We start from the raw sequence: 17,722 nt of genomic DNA, 5'->3' as shown, positions 1-17,722 counted from the left end.
CTTTTTTGTATAAGAAAGAGCTTTATACCAAAGAGTAACCACATATTTAGAAAACAGCCCAGCCCAGTCCAGATCAAGTTCATAAGTCTGACATGAGCCCATAAGTCCGATACTAGTCCATAAATCCCTCTTCAGACTCACGCAGCCATGCAATGATGCAAATGAAGGACGATCACAGCCCGGTGGGGGCAGTCTTGTGGATCCAGTGACCGTGGAAGCATCTCCAGGGCTCTCACAGGTCTCAGCCTGGCTCCACCTGGATGCTTGTAGGAAGCTTCTGTGGCCTTTTCTGGGCAGGAATTCCAGTTTTTCTGAATTCTTCTCTTTCTGCCAGGTACTCCAGTTTGCACTCTCCAAAAATGACCAGATCCATATAGTAAGCAGTCAGACAAGCTCTCAGTATAGAATTTTCTTTCCGGCATTTCATTACCATGAAGATCCCAGAATTCTTGCAACATTTGGTAAAATCGTGAACTTGTTCAGAACATCTATCTCTAGTCTTCTCTCTCATTATTTTCGGAATCAAAACATCTTTTTCGACGTGTCTGAGCTGCTCTTCTGCCCGGTGGAGCGCCATCTCGGTGGGCTGGAGAGGCAGTATCCGGAGGGGGATCAGGGCACTGGGGACAGGAGACAGTGGACAGGGGATGGGCCTGGGCAAGGCTGCACCACGTGTGGCTGCCGGCGCTCAAGGAGGAGTAATGTCCTTTCTTATGATGAATGCAAAGCCATTTATGTGGAGTCTGCGTACTTCTGTTTAAGCCAGCTCTGGGAGAAAGCTTGCCTCTTCTTGCTGGTCCAGATTTGGCATCCATGTCATTGAACTTTGGTTCTTTGGACTTATGCCAATGGCCTGCCGTATGGCCTGCTGACTCTTGGAAATATCAGAGCCCTTCCACATTGCACGGTGGCTTTAGATTCTTCCGTGTCTGTCTTCAGGAGGCAGTGACCTCCCTGCTTCTGGGTTTGTCTCCCTGTTTCCTGGTCCATCACTCTTGTCAGCACCATGGAAACAGCTGCCAGCTTAGCATCGGACCCACACACTTGAATGAGCCTAGACTTACCCGCTTTTATCTGTGGGAGTCACTGTTGATACACATTATATATATATATATATATATATATATATATATATATATATATATATCCTATGTAAGTGTCGCTGGTTTTTCTTCCTTTGAGAATCCAGTCTGTGCTCTTCAGCTGATATCCAGTCGTGTGACTCCGAAATTCTGATAATGAAATACAATCAATATAAGCTTAATGACATAGTGATAAAAATTATATTCAGATTAATCAAATAGCATGTCAGTGAGAACGCTTATCTTTAGGAATTCAAACTTTTTGAGTTCTGCATGAATGATTTGTCAATAGATCACGTAGAATGCCACCAACCCAAACTTTAATATATTTTTTATGCTGCGGGTGTGTGTATGTATTTGTGTGCCCTTTGGTATGAACCTGGGAGGATGGATAAATGAATTTTTCACAAGGCAAGTCGGAAAAGGTGAGAAAGGAAAGTGATTGAATGACTTAGCACTGCACAACAGTCTATTTTAAGTACTGATGGTGGTAAATAAAATATATTTGAAATATCTGGGAAACCTGCCAGATAAAAAATATGAAAGACGTTTTCAGGTTTTTTTCTTCTTTTTTCAAAGTTTAGGTTGAAGCTTCTAACTAAACATCTGGATAAAATAGGGGTGGGGGTGGGGAATCAATCGATCATATAGATGCTGTGTCTACAGGACCAGGAGCATAGAGCCATGGATGGATGAGTAATTTTCACACTTCCTCTCACCCCAAATATTTTATCCAAATACATAAAATTCTGCAGATAGAATTGAACTAATAACTTTCATGGGGTTGGAACATGGTCAATTTTTTATAAGAGAACATGTCTGAAACATTTTGTACATTGTAACCAACCACAGAGATATAAGATATTGCTTTGATTAATGACCATTTTAACAATATTAACTGTAAATGATACTAAGTGCTTTCTAGTAGATTCCACTCCTTTGTCCCATCAAAAGAGGAATGCGGAAGGAGGCTGACAAAAAGATTCTGAGGCTGTTTCTGCCTTGGAGGACTCTATTTCTTTGCCAGTATCTTTGGGAGCTCAGTTCTTTTGTGCTTCATTGATTGAACAGTTTTTGAGCAAAGTGGCTAAAAGTGTGATGTTTGGCATCAAGCAGAATGGAATTTGTCCTTACCAGAAGTAACACATCACGTAAGCTACTAAGTCCCCTTTTTTTAAATCTGAAAAAAATGTGGGATAACAGCAGTTAATATTATTTCTTCTCCTTGGGACCCAGTGTTGGTGCTTCCTTACACTTACGCTTACCCTTTGTGTTAGTCCAGGTAGATAGAGGAACAAATCCAGTGACGCTCATATGTGTCTAAGAGAGAGTTTTATACCAAAGAGTAATTGTATATTAAAAAAATCCAGTCCAGCAAGTCCAAAAAGTCCGATATTAGCCCATATGCCTATGTCTGATACCAGTCTATAAATTCCTCTTCAGACTCGGGCAATACATGCAATGACGCTGAATCCAGGGGGATCACAGGCCAGTGGGTGGAAAGTCTTGTAGATCCAGTGGTGGTGGAAGCATATCAGCACTGGCGTGGGTCTCCATGTGGTTCCTCCAGCTTCAGGGCTCTGGCTCCATAAGTGTAACTCCATGTGGCTTGTCAGCAGGAAGATGAAGCAGCGAGAGCGTGTGTACCTGCCTCCAGTGAGGAAGATAGGAGGTCCCAGAATCCTCAGGAGAAGACCATGCCCACACGGAAGCATGATTGGCTATACCTGATTGACAGGCTAGACTCCACCCTATAACCTATTTAATAAGTCGACATGACATTATGTAACTACCACTCCCTTCAATATGTATTTTAAGCATTGTCTACAACACCCTTAACATCTTAACAGCCTATAGAATCAATTCATCCATCTCATATGATTTTGTTTTGTTTTTTAGTAGGAGGAATAATTCTGTTCAATACCGCTGTCATTCCTTAAAATGCAGCAACATTTTTATGTAGCACAGTGTTTTTGATAACAAAAATTTATCTCAAAATATATGACCAATTTTCAAGGAAAATATTCTTGCTTTGTCTTCAAGCCCATCTCTCCAACTTGTCAGGGGAAACCTTGGACCAACAGAAAACATAGAGTAGAGTCAGTACAATTTATTTGTTTAGTTCTGTAATCCTGCCCATGTGCAAAACTGTAAGTCTTCAGTGTTCTGGGAGTCCCTGAACGCTGTCACTACGGCCACTTGTCACCTCAGCCAGCTGTCTGTGATCTCTGGTCCTTCCATACTGTCTTCTTTCAGTTTTCCTTGTCACCGCTTATAGATTGACTGCAGCTTAAAAATATGAACCTCCCACACCTGCAGTAACCTTGATATGCATACATTCTTGATGCTTCACATCTGGAGTCTTCCCTTTGGAGGGGAGAGCCAGCTCCACCCCCACAACATTCCCTAGAGCCCCCCTCCTCTGTGAGAGGCCTGACATAAGAAATATTTCAAGATAGCCTGAAGTAGCTTCATTGGACGACATGACCCATGTCCTGGCATCCCTAAAGCATAAAATCAATATTCCCTTGTAGTTACAATGAGACCCAGAACTCAAGGGGCTACCATGTTTTCCAGGACTTGCAACTTCCCCCTTTGACAGGGAAAAGTCTTACCATTGCAAATCACTTATTTTAGTGGAAAATATTTGAGTTTCTCTTCTCTGACAGATGATGCCCCATGTTAGTTCCAGGTTTTGCAGCATTCATTGTGCGTGACCGGAGCACCTGGGTAATGCACTTGGTTCAAGGGCTCCAGGTGGTGGTTTGTGTCCATCTGAAGGTGCCTCCAAAGAAAGGACTGCCTATCAATGATCAAAAATATCGACCGTGAAAATCCCTGCGTACCACAGATTGATTCTGAAGCCCATGGGCTCACCATGAACTTCAGTCAGTTTGGTGACAACTGGTTTGTTGTTCGGTTTTCTTTTACAGTAAAATCCCCCTGCAAACCATATCCTGTGGAAGGTGAAACCTGTCAGAGAAGGAAAACGCAAATATTTCCCACTTAATAGAGACTTCTAGGAGGTGGGGCGCAAAATATGAGAGACCCCCCAAAAAGTGCAGTCCCTCGAGTTTGGGCTCTTCCGGGTTTCAGGGTATCACTATGGGTGATGCTGGGCTCCTGGTAAAGAAGGAAGGCATGCTTCCACGTGACTTGGGGTCTTCAGTCTGTAGCTAACTTTCCCCATCAATTTTAATACAAGTGACTCAATAGGTAGATAATGATGCAGTCATTTCAGAGAGTTATAGACCTTGATCTAAAGCTAGAGGTGGATATATGAATAGTTATGACTCATCAGAAAGTTCTCGGTTATCTCCTGACAGATGACTTATCCCTCAGTGTTTCCTGCTACGGGGACTTGTGTGCTTCAAATACTATGCTGAAAGCGATATCGTTAGTATGTCAAATACCAGCAGGATGATTCAAGGTGAACACGTTTTGGTAGAGCTTCCAGACTGAGCACAGTCTATGAAGAAGGCGCAGACTGTCCACTTCTGAGAAATCGGTCCCTGAAAACCTTACAGACAGCACTGGAACATTGTCAGATCCAGAAAACCTCATTACGGCAACAGGACATTGTCTGAGATAGTGCCAGAAGTGAGCCCTTCAGATTGGAAAGCACACAAAGTATTCCCGAGGAATGGTTTCCTTCTCCAAGAAGCATTGACAAAGCATCGACCATACGACGTAAATAAGAGTAACACCTGTGGAACCTTCATGCCTGGTGAGGCACACTTCCAAATGAGGGGGAACAGTGCAAACATTTATTAATTATTGAAACTTGAAGTGCATGAAGTATGAATTTAGGAAAATTGGAAGTCATCTAAATGAAATGCACCCCATAAAGAATGATACTCTAGGTATCAGTGAGCTGATGAGACAATCACTTAACTTACTAAGCCAGGAACGACAGATTTGAGGGGAAAAGCATCACACGCGATGTCTAAAAGGACATCTTAAGACCTGTCTTGAAGAACAATGCTGTCCATATAAGAGAATGAATATCTTTACATAGATAAGAAAATGCATATTTAAATTTATTCACCATCACCCAAGCTAGTGATGCAAAAACCTACCAAGGTTTCCAGTCTGCAATTGATCAAGCATGTAGTCAAGATGCATTGATCGTTATTGATAATTAGAACGCAAAAGTTGGAAACCAACAGGAAGGAACAGTAGGTGGAAAACATGGACTTGGTGACAGAAAAGGAGCTGGAGACTGCTTGCTAGAATATTCCATGAGACCAATGACCTGTTCACTGCAAATGCCCTTCCAACAACACAAAGACTGAAGAGGAATCTATTCATGTGCATTGTGGTGCTGGAAAGGAATATTGAAAGCCCCTCGGACGGCTAAAAGGACAAACAAATCTGTCTTGGAAGAAGTACGACCAGAGTGCTCCTTAGAGGGAAGGAGGCAAGACTTCCTCTACTCTACGTTGGGCATATTAAAGGGGAGCCCAGGCTCTGGAAAAGGGCATCGTGCATGGAAAAGTGGGCAGCAAAAAAAGAGGAAGGCCCTCAGCGAGATGGGTTGACACTGTGGCTGCAGCAAAGAGCTCAGGAACAATTGGATGGGTGGCACAGAGCCATGCAGCGTTTCCTTCTGTTGTGCATACGGTCGTTATGGGCCAGAGCCTACTCGATGGAATCTAACAACAACACCCACATGAACTTCTCCAAATGGAATACACAGAAGTCAAATCACCTACACCTTTGGGAAGAGATGATGGAGAAGCTCAATACCTGCAGTTAAAACCAGGGCAAGCGAAGACTGTGGAACAGACTATTCAATTACTTATATGTAAGTTCAAGTTGAAGCTGAAGAAAATGCAGACAAGTCCCCAAGCGCCAAAATATGACCTGAAATACACCCTAGTTGAATTTCAAGAATACCTCAGGAACGGGTTTGACACATTGAATGCAAATGACAGAGGACCTGATGGGATTCTGGGAGGACGTTAAGGACATCAGACATAAAGAAAGCAAAAGTCACTAAAAAGACAAGAAAGAAATGAAAGATGAAAATGGATGTCAGAGGGACTCTTACACTTGCTTTAATTTGTAAAGTAGTTTAAGGCAAATGGGAAGCAAAAAACAGATGAGGTTGAAGAGCTGAACAGAAAACTTCAAAGGGCAGCTCAAGAAGGCAAAGTCAAACATTATAAAGATATGTACAAAGACCTAGAGTTTGAAAACTGAAATAAATAAACAGGAAGAACACACAGCATATACCTGAAAGAACTCAAGAAATAATTCAAACCTCAAGTTGAAATAATGAGATTCCAGAGGAAAAGTATTGAACGATGCAGGAAACATCTCCAAAAGATGCCAAGAATATAGAAGAGTTAGTGTACCAAAAGGAACTAGTCGACAAGCTACCATTTCCAGAGGTAGCTTATGAATCATCAAGAACCAATGGGATTGACGAAAGAAGTTTAAGCTGCCCTGAAGGTATTAGGCCCCCAAAAGGGCCCCATGTTATTAATAGGGTCCCAATTGAAATGTTTCAGATAGCTGGTGAAGCTCTGGACGGACTCACTCACTATGCCACAAAATGTGGAAGAGAGCTACCTGGAAGAGATGCCTATTCGTACACATTCCCAAGAAAGGTGTGCAGGGCTTTACCATGTAGCATTCCATTGTACACAAGGGAGCTATGAGTTGGAATTGACTTAAGGACACCCATCAACGACATCCCGCCTCAGTTATTGGGCAAGAAGGATACTTTGTGAACCAGGGTGAGATCTCAGGAGCAGTTCTTCCACTTGGTCTTAGCTTTCCTCTGAATGTAGGTACAAAAACTCAATTTGATCGGCTCACGTAGTCCTCTGGGCTGGGCTTCCCTCCAGAATGTTAATATGTGACTCTCGCTGTCGATGAAACGAAGATTGAAGACTGGGTTGACACATGCAGTGGACATATGGGCAATTATATAAGGTAACATGATGAGGAAAACACCATTTGTCATTAAAAAAATCCAGATAGGCTGGTATAATTTCCTTTTATACCGTAAGGACACTTATCCCCGGGACATGTGAGGCCAATACAGTACAATTCTGATGGGCATTTTAATTGCAGGGTACCTTGGATGACCTTGCAGTTCGTCATTGGTCCTGTATCATAGCTGGACATTTTCCTTGGCACAGTTTTGTGTGTAAATTAGAACTCATGTCTCTATTCTTTCTTCATTTGTTTTTCAGGTACACTTGTCTTTTTGCTTTATCTAATGCCTATTACATCCTTTCCATTTGTATGGGTTCCATTGCTTTCCCCTCAAAAAGAGATATTCCAATCCTGACCCCTTCTTCCCAAGACTGTGAGCTTTTAATGCAGGGGTAGGGAGGCGCTTTGCAAAGGTAAATGGTCATGTATGGTGTCACACAGAAGCAGACGGGTCCTAATCTCATGGCAGAAGCACAAAGATGTAGACAGAGAGGGAAAATGGCCTGTGACAACCAAGGCAGGGTTGGGGGAAGGCTGCCACAAGCCAAGGAATGCGTGGGGCTACCAGAAACTGAAGAAAACAAAGAATTTCTTCACAAACTCCAGAGAGCACATGACCCTGACTTTGGAGTTCTATCCTGCTGTGAGAATACATTTCTGCTGTATAAGCCGTCCCTTGTGTGCATCTTTGTGATGGAAACTCTAGGAGACGTCGACACCACTCTGTATCCCTGTCTTTCCAGCTTTCTTCACCCGGAGGACTATCTTTTTTCGGAGGACTATCTTTTTTTAAGAAATAAGAAATATTTGGCAAATCCATCATTTAAAAACCAATCTTCCCCCAGGTTTTATCTTGGAAATTTGGGGTTTGTTTTGCTCATCACCCAGCGGAACCACGCCCACTTTCCCCAGCAGGGAGTCATTTGAACTTGCTTTGCAAATCTAGATAAAAGCACTTGAATGTACATTTTTCACTTGGATTTGCAAAGGAGTGCTAGTCAAAGGCCAGTCCACTGCAATGGTTACACATAAAGAGGAAAAATCCAAGATGATGGAGCAGTCAGAGTGTGAAAAGAAAAGGAAATTGAGAGATTTTCCCAAGGTCGGGCAGCACATTCGTTATAGAGCTGAGGATGGAATGTCACCTAACTCATTGGCCAGCATCCTATACAACACGTCCCTCTGGTCAATATTTCTTATCTTGTCTGAGAGCAGTAGACACACTTCTTTAATATAAGAAATGTGAATCCTAGTAGCTTAGATGTTTGCTTGAATTACTTCCACCAGTAAAATCTCCTCATCTATGACCACCTTGGAGAAAATACAGACAAAATTAATATTTTAATATACAAAAAAATAAAATTTTATTCAAAGATCCATACACAAGCAAAGACTTAGGCAAGCCGAGTCTGCCTCAAGTCCATAGGTTTGAGGCTAAGTTGGAGGTCATTCCTGCTTCACACAAGTGCAGGCACCGACGAACCAGCAAGCAAGAAGACACAGATTGCCTTTTAAAATCAGTTACATTAATAAGCTTGCATGGAATTTCTACCACTCCTTCAAGACAGAGTTCAAACACTTTATTCCCTATGCAGTCTTATTGTTCTTGTTTGAACATCTAAATTAATTATTCTGTGCCCCAGATTCTCATAATTTATCACATTAATTATAATTACCAGTGTATTTATTGGGTTTCTTTGAAGGCAGTGGGTTTTTCTTATTCATATGTGGATCGCTAGCTCTTAGTAGTTTCCTGGAATAGAATATGACTTTGAAAATATGAAAAATGTTCATTTACACCTTTCATGATATTTTTGTTCTATTTCCTTTACACTTCTAAAAAGCATCACAGCAGAAAGAACTGCAAACCCAGTAATACAACCCATAATGAAGATCTCACTCGGGGATTTTCCAATGTTCATTTTATATGGCGTTTTGTTCTTGTATTTGCGTATTCCGGAAGGAAAGGTCCTGTAGCTCTCCTTATGGTAGAGTGTGGGAGGTGGTGGCAGAGGGGCCAAGGAAGGGAGAAGCTTCTCTGCCATTATTTTTTCTAAGGAATTGTTTCCTAGCCTGTTTGTCGTGACAAGAAGCTGAATGGGTCGAGTTAAGTCAGGTGACATCGCTGGAGCTGCACCCAAAGTCCATTTCGGAGGTCTCATTCTTTCTCCTATTACACACTCAGAATGCATTTTCTTGGGGACGCCCTGGGAGTCTCAGTTGATAAGGCCCCCATGCTTCTTCTGTTGTTGTTGATGGTGGTCCTCGACTCCATTCTGACACAAGGAGAACTGCTCCGCAGAGTTTTCTTGGCTGTCGTCTTTCCCAGGTCTTTTCTTCTGTCGTCCAGTTGGGTGGGCTCCCACTGCTAACCTAAAGAGTGACCTGCTAACTAACGAAACCTGAAGATTGACCTTCTAACTAGCTAAACTTAAGATTGACCTTCCAACTAACTGAAGCTAAGATTGACCTTCCAACTAACTGAAGCTAAGATTGACCTTCCAACTAACTGAAGCTAAGATTGACCTTCTAACTAACTAAATGCTTTGTGCCCCTGTGCTAGGCTGAGTCCTGAAGTAAAACCATACATGTATGCATATAGAAAGAGATTTATATCAAGAAATGGCTCACACAGTTGTGGAAATACATGTCTGCTTTGGTTCGATTAAGTCTGTGGGTAAGTTGCAGGAATGTGTAGATTCAGGGGTACAAAAACCAGGAACAGGAAGATCACAGGCTTGTGAAGGCAGAGCAGACTGAATCCATGGTTAGCAGTCCACTGATGACTCCTGGAATCAGCAGGTGATTTGACAGGTGGTTGAAGAACCAGAGGCAGGATCCAGATCTACAGCAGAAGTGAGTTAGCCTCCCCACAGTGTCAGTTTATATTTAGAGTAGGCTACACCCTGAATAAAATCTCAATTATGTCAAGGCTGTGACCAGATTACAGAGGAGAATTGGGATAGAGTTCTTGGCAGTGACTTACTGTACCGAATGGGTACTCAAACCTCTCCAGTCCTCAGTCCTTGTTCCTATCACAAGAAAGATTTCAGGCAAGGGACAAAATTCAGACCCGAGTCAAAGAAAATGTTTGGACAGAAAGATGTGTTTATTGAAGGGGATACAAGGACAAGAAATTCAGAGGACCTTTAGCCACTCTAAAAGTCTGAGCAAAATGTAAAGCCAGACCTGTATTTCGCTAATGGTGGACCTCCGACCATCGGCTGACTTTCTGGTGGGTTTTCTGCTGTTGGCTGGTCTTCTGCAGTGTACCTCATCTTTCCAGGTATGTGCATCCCAGACTTCGTGCTGTGCCCTTGTCTTAGACACAAAAGAGTCTATGCCACCATTATGTGGGTACTGATAGAGTTAAAATTTATTGTGCCAACCTGGCCGATAAGCACATATGGGGTTAATTGAAGGGTGGAGGGATAAATGGCTTGGTGAACCTCGCCTTTCCAGTTCTTGGGTCTCTTGCTTTGTGATGGTTGGACCAGGGTGCAGCTGCCTTAGCCAGTTCCCTGCTTCAGCTGGCAAGGCTCACTTCCTGCAAGACATCCCCAAGGAGAAGCCACATGGCCCTACCCTGATGCAGCCCTGGGTGCTGGAGCAACCGTGCGGAGACCCCTGCCAGTGCCGAGATGCTTACACATTCACTGATTTGGCTTTCCTCCTGCAGTCGGCATCATAGTGTGTGTTTTGTGAGATGGAGGTGGACTTTGAGGATTGGTGTCGTACATATGGGTTAAGGTTGGACTGTGGGCTTGGGCAGCACGGGGTTGGGATTTTTTTCTTAATGCACACTTAACCTTAATATAAAACTCTCTTATACATGAGTTTCTGTGGATTTGTTTCTCTAATGTACCCAGGCTACCATACTACTATGGACATCCTCTTTTTCTCCACGCTGGATTTCTCTCTCTCTCTCTCTCTCTCTCTCTCTCTCTCTCTCTCTCTCTCTCTCTCTCTCTCTTCCTGGCCTCTGGTCCTGCCCTTCACCATCCTTTGTGCTGGAGAGGGCTGGGAGGATGTCTGTCTCCACCTCTCTTTTGTGCTGTAATTGCTACTAATATTCTTTGTAGCATCACCTCATCCCTCATGCCAGCCCCCGACTAGCTAAGGGTTTGCTACTCCCTTGTTCTTCCCACAACTGTTTGGCTGCTTGACAGAAGATCCTGACATGGGATCCTAAGCCCATGTTAGCTTACATCATGGGAGAATCCTGCCTGAGCCAAGTTGACATAAAACTTAACTCAGCCCTTGATTGACTTTCTTCTTCTTCCCCTAATGTCCTTTATATCTTTATTTATATCTTCCATTGTAGAGCTAGTGGACAGTTCGAAGGTGGGTTGGAAGAGGGTGGGAATGGGATCCCCAGGGGTCTGGTTTCATGATGGAGTGGAGGAAACAGTAAGGCCCACCTGAAGAGACTCCGTGGGAGTGATCCTTGCCACCCACTCAGAGAAGTCCCTGCAGCAGTTCCTCCCTCCTCCACTTTAAAACGCTTGCTGTTTGTATATTTTAAAGTGGAAAGTCTTTTTCGCCTAGAAGTCCATTTCATGGTAATTAAGAAATGTTTGCCCAGAAAACAATTCCCTTGAACGTTCTGCTTTCATTACACAGTTGGTGATGTCTGGTTTGAAAAGGATTGTGTTCAACTCCCCCTCCTCCCCCTTTTTCTTGGAAATCACACCAGCATGGCAAGAAGGCCGGGAAATGGAACTGGCAACCCCAACTGAAACCAGAAACCACAAGACAAGGAGAGGCACTGCCAAAAAGCGGGAAATTGAGCAAGGCACTCAGAAGAGAAGCCCAGAGGGGACTCGGATCTCAGGCAGCATTGGCTTTTAGTGTCTCACAGGGGGGAAGCACAGGGACCAAACCTGAGCTGGCGACAGCAGGAATGGGACTTGGCTGGCAGTGGAGGCTCCCTGGAGCCTGCTTGCTTGGGAGAAGCAGAGGCGGCAAAGCTGACAAGTGATATTGGAAAGAGGCAATTCGCCCTGTGGCAGCCAGGAAGAGAGAGACTTGACACCTTCAAAGGCCCCACAGCTGTTTATCCTCACTGACTACAGAAAATTAAATGTGAAACAAGTTTTTCTATAAAACCTGTTTCCTGAGAAGTTCTCCTACAAGGCGACCACGATCCAAGTCCCTCTTCTTTGCGAATTTCCTACTGCTCCGTCCCCTCCAAAACAAAACCCAAACACTTTATTTTAATTTCTTTTGAAGGTGCCTCTTTCTTTCATTGCTTTTAAATTTTTGAAACAGTTCTAGGGCATGGCACTGAACCTTCTCTTACCTGTCTCTCTTTTGCACCCACACCTTTCTAACTCTCAAGGTCGACCCATTGGCTTTGCTCCTATTAATTACTGCTCACTCTCCTGTAATTTGCTTTAGTTTTTGCTCACCTAAAGTAGTTTGTGACTGTAAACATCAGTCTTTTACTCAGCCGAAAGCAGATCCATGTTTTAAAAGGCAACTTGCCGAAAACTGATTTGGTTTAATTTGTTGAATTACATTTTTGTTTTGGATATACAAAAATAGCCATCGCATATAAAACATTTTTAGAAGAAAATACATCCTGGAGTGAATGCCGTAAGAATATGTTTTAAGGAAAATGTTAATAAATATAATCCAATATTTTCAATGAAAACAGTCTACGGATACCTTCTGTTTTGACAAATGTGCAGGCAGGCTTAATTTGTTCAAAGTTTAGTATGGTTTAGACTTCTTATGAATAGATTATTCTTTGGAATATATTTCTGGATACATTCAGTACATTATTATTTAAAGTTTTTTAAATTAATAAATCTTTTTATGGGGGCTCATACAACTCTTATCACAATCCATACATACATCAATTGAGCAAAGCACCCTTATACATTCGTTGCACTCATCATTCTCAAAATTCACCTTCCACTTGGGTTCCTGGAATCAGCCCGGTTTCCCCTCCTCCTCCCTCCCCGCTCCCCTCTTCCACCTGATCCCTTAATAGTTTATAAATAATTATTATATCTTATCTTACACTGCCCGGCATCTCCCCTCACCGACCTTCCCATTGCCCATCTCCCAGAGAGGAGGTTACACATAGATCTCCAAGATCGGTTCTCCCTTTCTACACCCCCTTCCCTTCTGGTGTCACCACTTCTACCGTGGGTGTTGAGGGGTTCATCCGTCCTAGATTCCCTGTGTTTCCAGATCCCTACCGCACCGCTGTACATCCTCTGGTACAACCAGGTCCGCAAGGTAGAATTGGGGTCATGATAATTGGGAGGGAGGAGGTGTTCAGGAACTAGAGGAAGGTTTTGAGTTTCATTGTTGCTACACTGAACCCTGAGTGACTCATCTCCTCCCCACTACCCTTCTGGAAGGGATGTCCAGCTGTCTACAAATGAACACACCTGAGATTTCAGCATTTCCTATTGAATTTTTCTATTTTAACTGAGTATACTTTAAAAACTACTTCAAAGTTATTTTCCATATAATAACTAATTGGAAGGAGCGCCCATGAAGCAGAGGAAGGAAGCACATGGCCAGTGGTTCAAAACCTGCCAGCTTCTCCTAGGGAGAAAGATCTGGATGCTCTGCTCCCATAAAAGTGGCACCTAGGAAATCCAATAGGGGCAGTTCTACTGTCCTCGAGGGTCTACTCTGGGTAGGAACTGACTTGAAGGCAATGAGTTTGGGTATTTTTAATGTGCATCCTCTGGTAGATGAGTCATCACAGAGTTACTAGTATGCCATGGAATCTTTTCACACTTTGCATGAGATTTTGCAGAGATTGAATCTCCGCTAACAGCTTCTATCTCTTGTCTCTTGTCTTTGTGTTGACGTGACATGGACGCAGCAATGTGTAGATGCTAGCAGTGAGCAGAGTGGAGTTTGACATATGCAAAAGAAGGTAACCAGTTGGCTCCCCTGAACCCCTTTCAACCCATACTCCTTCCAAACTCCCCACATGACCTCTTTCAACATAGATTGGTTTGGGTCTTAACAATGTTTGAAAGAATATTTCATTCACATCTGTCCCACTGCCCTGCAGCCTCTGCTGTTGGAAGCTGGGAACTGTGAGATAACTTCCTACTTATAAAAAAATGGGATTAGCAGCCCTTACGGATGGGGAGAGATTGAAGGGAGAAGAAGGAAAGACTGAGGAGAGATGTGAAGGCCCCAGTCCTACTGTCTTGCGTCGCTTTCAACAACTCTTCTCAGACACTGCCAGCCTAGTCAGTATGAAACATTATTGGTATTAGAAACAATTAAGCCAATCTATAATTTGATAAGTAAATTTAAGTGTGTGAATTGATCCTGTAGTGCTTTGGTGCTGAGTGAATTATTACTTATTACTTGGCTCAGATTCAAGGTTCTGATATGCTCTCAGTCCACTCTAGCCTGTCACAACAGATAAGCCATTCCACTGTCTAAAGGTCTGGCTGGCTTTGGAAACCCTAGTCCCAGGAGATGAAAGAAGTGGGTCCAATGCCTGGATTGGAGACCTGTGCAGGCCATTCGACTCTGAGTGGGGCCTTTTCACCCATTCAGAGATAATGGCAGCAGAAACAGAAAGGCTTATGGGGAGAGAAGTATCGCCACTCCTGAATTACCAGAAAGCTGGACCTGTACTTACAAACCCAGTGCTAACCAGCTACCCGAAACCTTGCAGTGAGGATGGTCATAACTAGAGGGAAACATGTCTCAATTGACACCAACTTGACATTTTGGTCCTGATTACAGTCTGAGGCCCGGTGTGGAATGGACAGATTGTCATCCATTGCATCTGCGTGTGAGTGGTAAACGAGTCCGAACGAAGGACAAACACAAGGACAGGGATTTCAGGCTCAGGTGTTTTCAGAAGGAAAGCAGTTCCATTTGCAAGTAGAGCAGAGTAAAGGTTCGCTGGGGAAATAGAGACCTCAGTTCTTATGAAATTACATTTGATTTTCTCACAGGACAGTCCCATGGATTTCGTAAGCAGACAGTTGGATTTATAAGCCTGGAGCTTAGTGGAGAAAGATAAATTTAGGAATCTTCAATATATAGTTGTTATTTAAAGCCATGGGGAAAAGCAGTGTTTTTAGAACTGTGAGTCACAATCCATTAGTGCCATTACTTCAATTTAGGTGGCTGACCAGTATTCTTCTAAAAAGTGAAATAAAAAATATATCAGAAAGAAACATATAGGCTTGTTAACTACGATTTTTGAAGTTGTTATTTCAGAGACAAATTCTATAACCTACCTGTATGTATCTCACACACATTTGTCATTGGTTGGGGAGTAAAGAAGAGAAGAGGGCCCAGGTTTAAGCTCCCAGTGGTACCAACACGTAGAGGGCTTTTAAGTGAGACACTGGGAAATACTACTGAGATGTAGTACCTGTTGTGATATAAGAAAAGTTGCAAACAGAGGTGAATGGTCAACTGTGTAATCCTGCTTGTTAGTAAGAGAGATGAGGGCTGTACTCTGTTGGCTCTGGCTCCCTGCAGATTATAGATGACTGACAGAATCTTTTGTGTGGAGCAGTGAGGGAAGAAACCAGATTGATGTGGGCTGATGAGAGAATAAAAACCCAAACAGAGCGCACTGCCATGGAGTCAATGCTGACTCATATCAACCTACTGCAGGTTTCTGAGATTAACTGTTTATGGGAGTAGAGAGACCAGTCTTTCACCCTTGGAGTGACAGGTGGTTTTGAACTGCTGATCATGTGGTTCACAGCCCAATGCATAGCAATTACACCGCCAGGACTCCTCTGATGAGAGAATAGTAGATAAGAAAATAGAGAGGGGGTGTATATGCCAACTTTTATGTAACTTAAGTTTAACTGTGGATAGGATGAAACTATAAGGGTCAGTATGGTACGAAGTCATTTTATTTTACATAAAATGATGACTAAAATAAAATTATTTTTAGACACGAGGATGAAAGGATATATTTGTATCTCTTCTCCATTAATTCCAGCTCTGATTTTGGTTCCTTGATTTAGAGCAAAGATAGCCCCATGCTTAACTGAGAGTGGCTGCCTGGAGGACTGTGCTGAAGTCCGTGGGTGGTTTTTGGACCCAGCCCAGTAGAAAGCGGTGCTCAGGTAGTCACGTCTGTTGTCGCTGTGTTAGAGTGGCAGCAAATGTACCAAGTGTTTGCTTTCTTTGATGCAGGCTAAGAAGATGGAAGAAAGTTAAATTTAAAATAAAGAGGAGATCTTAAGAGTGCTAACATTAACCTTTGGCAGATAATGCTAGCATCAACCTTGGGAAATGCTGCCTTTTATTATGGGTTTCCCTGGAATGATTTCTGAACCCTGTGAGATCACACGACATGATAGCTAAGGAATTCAGATGCTCCTGATGTTACTCCCTGCAACGTCGTCCTGCCTGCCACATTTGACTTAAAGTTGAGCCTTGGAAGTAAGTTCGGTTCCAGCATTGATTGGTGTCTATGGGCCACGGTGGTGGGGCCCTATCAATCTTTATCAAACCAGTAAGCATGGTCTTTTTTATTTTGTGTTTTGCTCCATAATTTCCCTCCCATTATATCCATGACCTCCCCCCTCATCCCCCCTTCAGGGTGGTCAGCCACGGTAGCCAGTGTGGCAGGTAGATTTTATGTCATCTTGGCATGTGTTAAAATATAGTGGTGGAGTCCAACCGACAATCAGGCCAGGCCTCCTTGATGGGGGTGGCCTTTTTATGAGACAGACACTGAGACCTTCTTTTTCCTCTGGCCCCTCACCTTCCTCCTTACTGGAACTCTGCATCTGCTTCCAGGGATGGCCCCAAGAAGTCCGCACACCTGGAGGCTAGTTGGCACCCTGCCATGTTTTACTGACCTTGGATCCACACAGTTCTGCACCCACCAGCCTGAGATCTCCGTACTTACGGCTTTCTGCATCACATCGTTAGTCTACAAGGATGGGAGTCTGAAGAAGGCTCCCCAGCTAGCAATGTAGCCTTGGACTTGATTCAGATTCAGCTGGGATGCCTTCTTGATATAAAATTACTCCTTGGACCTTTTTTTTGAAGGTGCTCGAATTACACTAAGACTAGATTAGTAATCAGCACCCATTCATTGACCACAGAGATACGCTTAAACATGCTTTGTTTAGAAAAAAAACTGCAAACAGATACCTGCCAACTTCGGATTCATTCACCTTTCCAGTCACAAGTCCAACCTGCTGACTGTAGATTCATCTGCTACCCGTCTTTGGCCTTCCTGCCAATCTGAGTTCAGGAAGCTACACAAGTCAGGAGAAGCCACCACGTGGAACCTGCCTGAACCCAGATTTAACCAACCTAGCCCCTCCTGCTTGGAGGTGAACGCTCTTGACACCAAGCGGAGAGCTGCGATTTTTATCCTATTTGCAAGGGAGAACTGCTTGGAGCAATATGAAACTGGAAAATGTGTGAAATTGTCATTTTAAAGATACACCGGCCGTTCTCTCCGGGTGGCACTAGAGAGGGGGCAGCCCAGAGGTCAGAGAATTGCGTGGGGCTGTTGGACTTCTCTATATTGATGGGGACCTAACCCAAGATGATAACAATGAAAAATACAGCAGGAAACATGGCTATCTAATAGATGTGAATGGGAAAAGAACATATATGTTTGGATACAAAAATACTAGGGGCTTCAAAGTGCTGTGGGAAAATTCCATTATTGTTTAATTCCATTTTTTCTAAGAATTTTTGAGATC

The 17,722-nt window shown here is 43.2% G+C and overlaps 1 pseudogene; it reads right to left on the bottom strand.

The window, feature by feature from the left end:
* Positions 1 to 241: 241 nt before the first annotated feature.
* Positions 242 to 577, bottom strand: LOC142453165 (COX assembly mitochondrial protein homolog pseudogene; annotated as a pseudogene).
* Between the last annotated feature and the right edge of the window lie 17,145 nt (positions 578 to 17,722).

The sequence above is a fragment of the Tenrec ecaudatus genome, chromosome 7 (assembly GCF_050624435.1).
Source record: "Tenrec ecaudatus isolate mTenEca1 chromosome 7, mTenEca1.hap1, whole genome shotgun sequence".
Lineage (NCBI taxonomy): Eukaryota > Metazoa > Chordata > Mammalia > Afrosoricida > Tenrecidae > Tenrec > Tenrec ecaudatus.
Note: the sequence above shows the minus strand (reverse complement) of the source record. Positions and strands in the feature narration are given on the sequence as shown.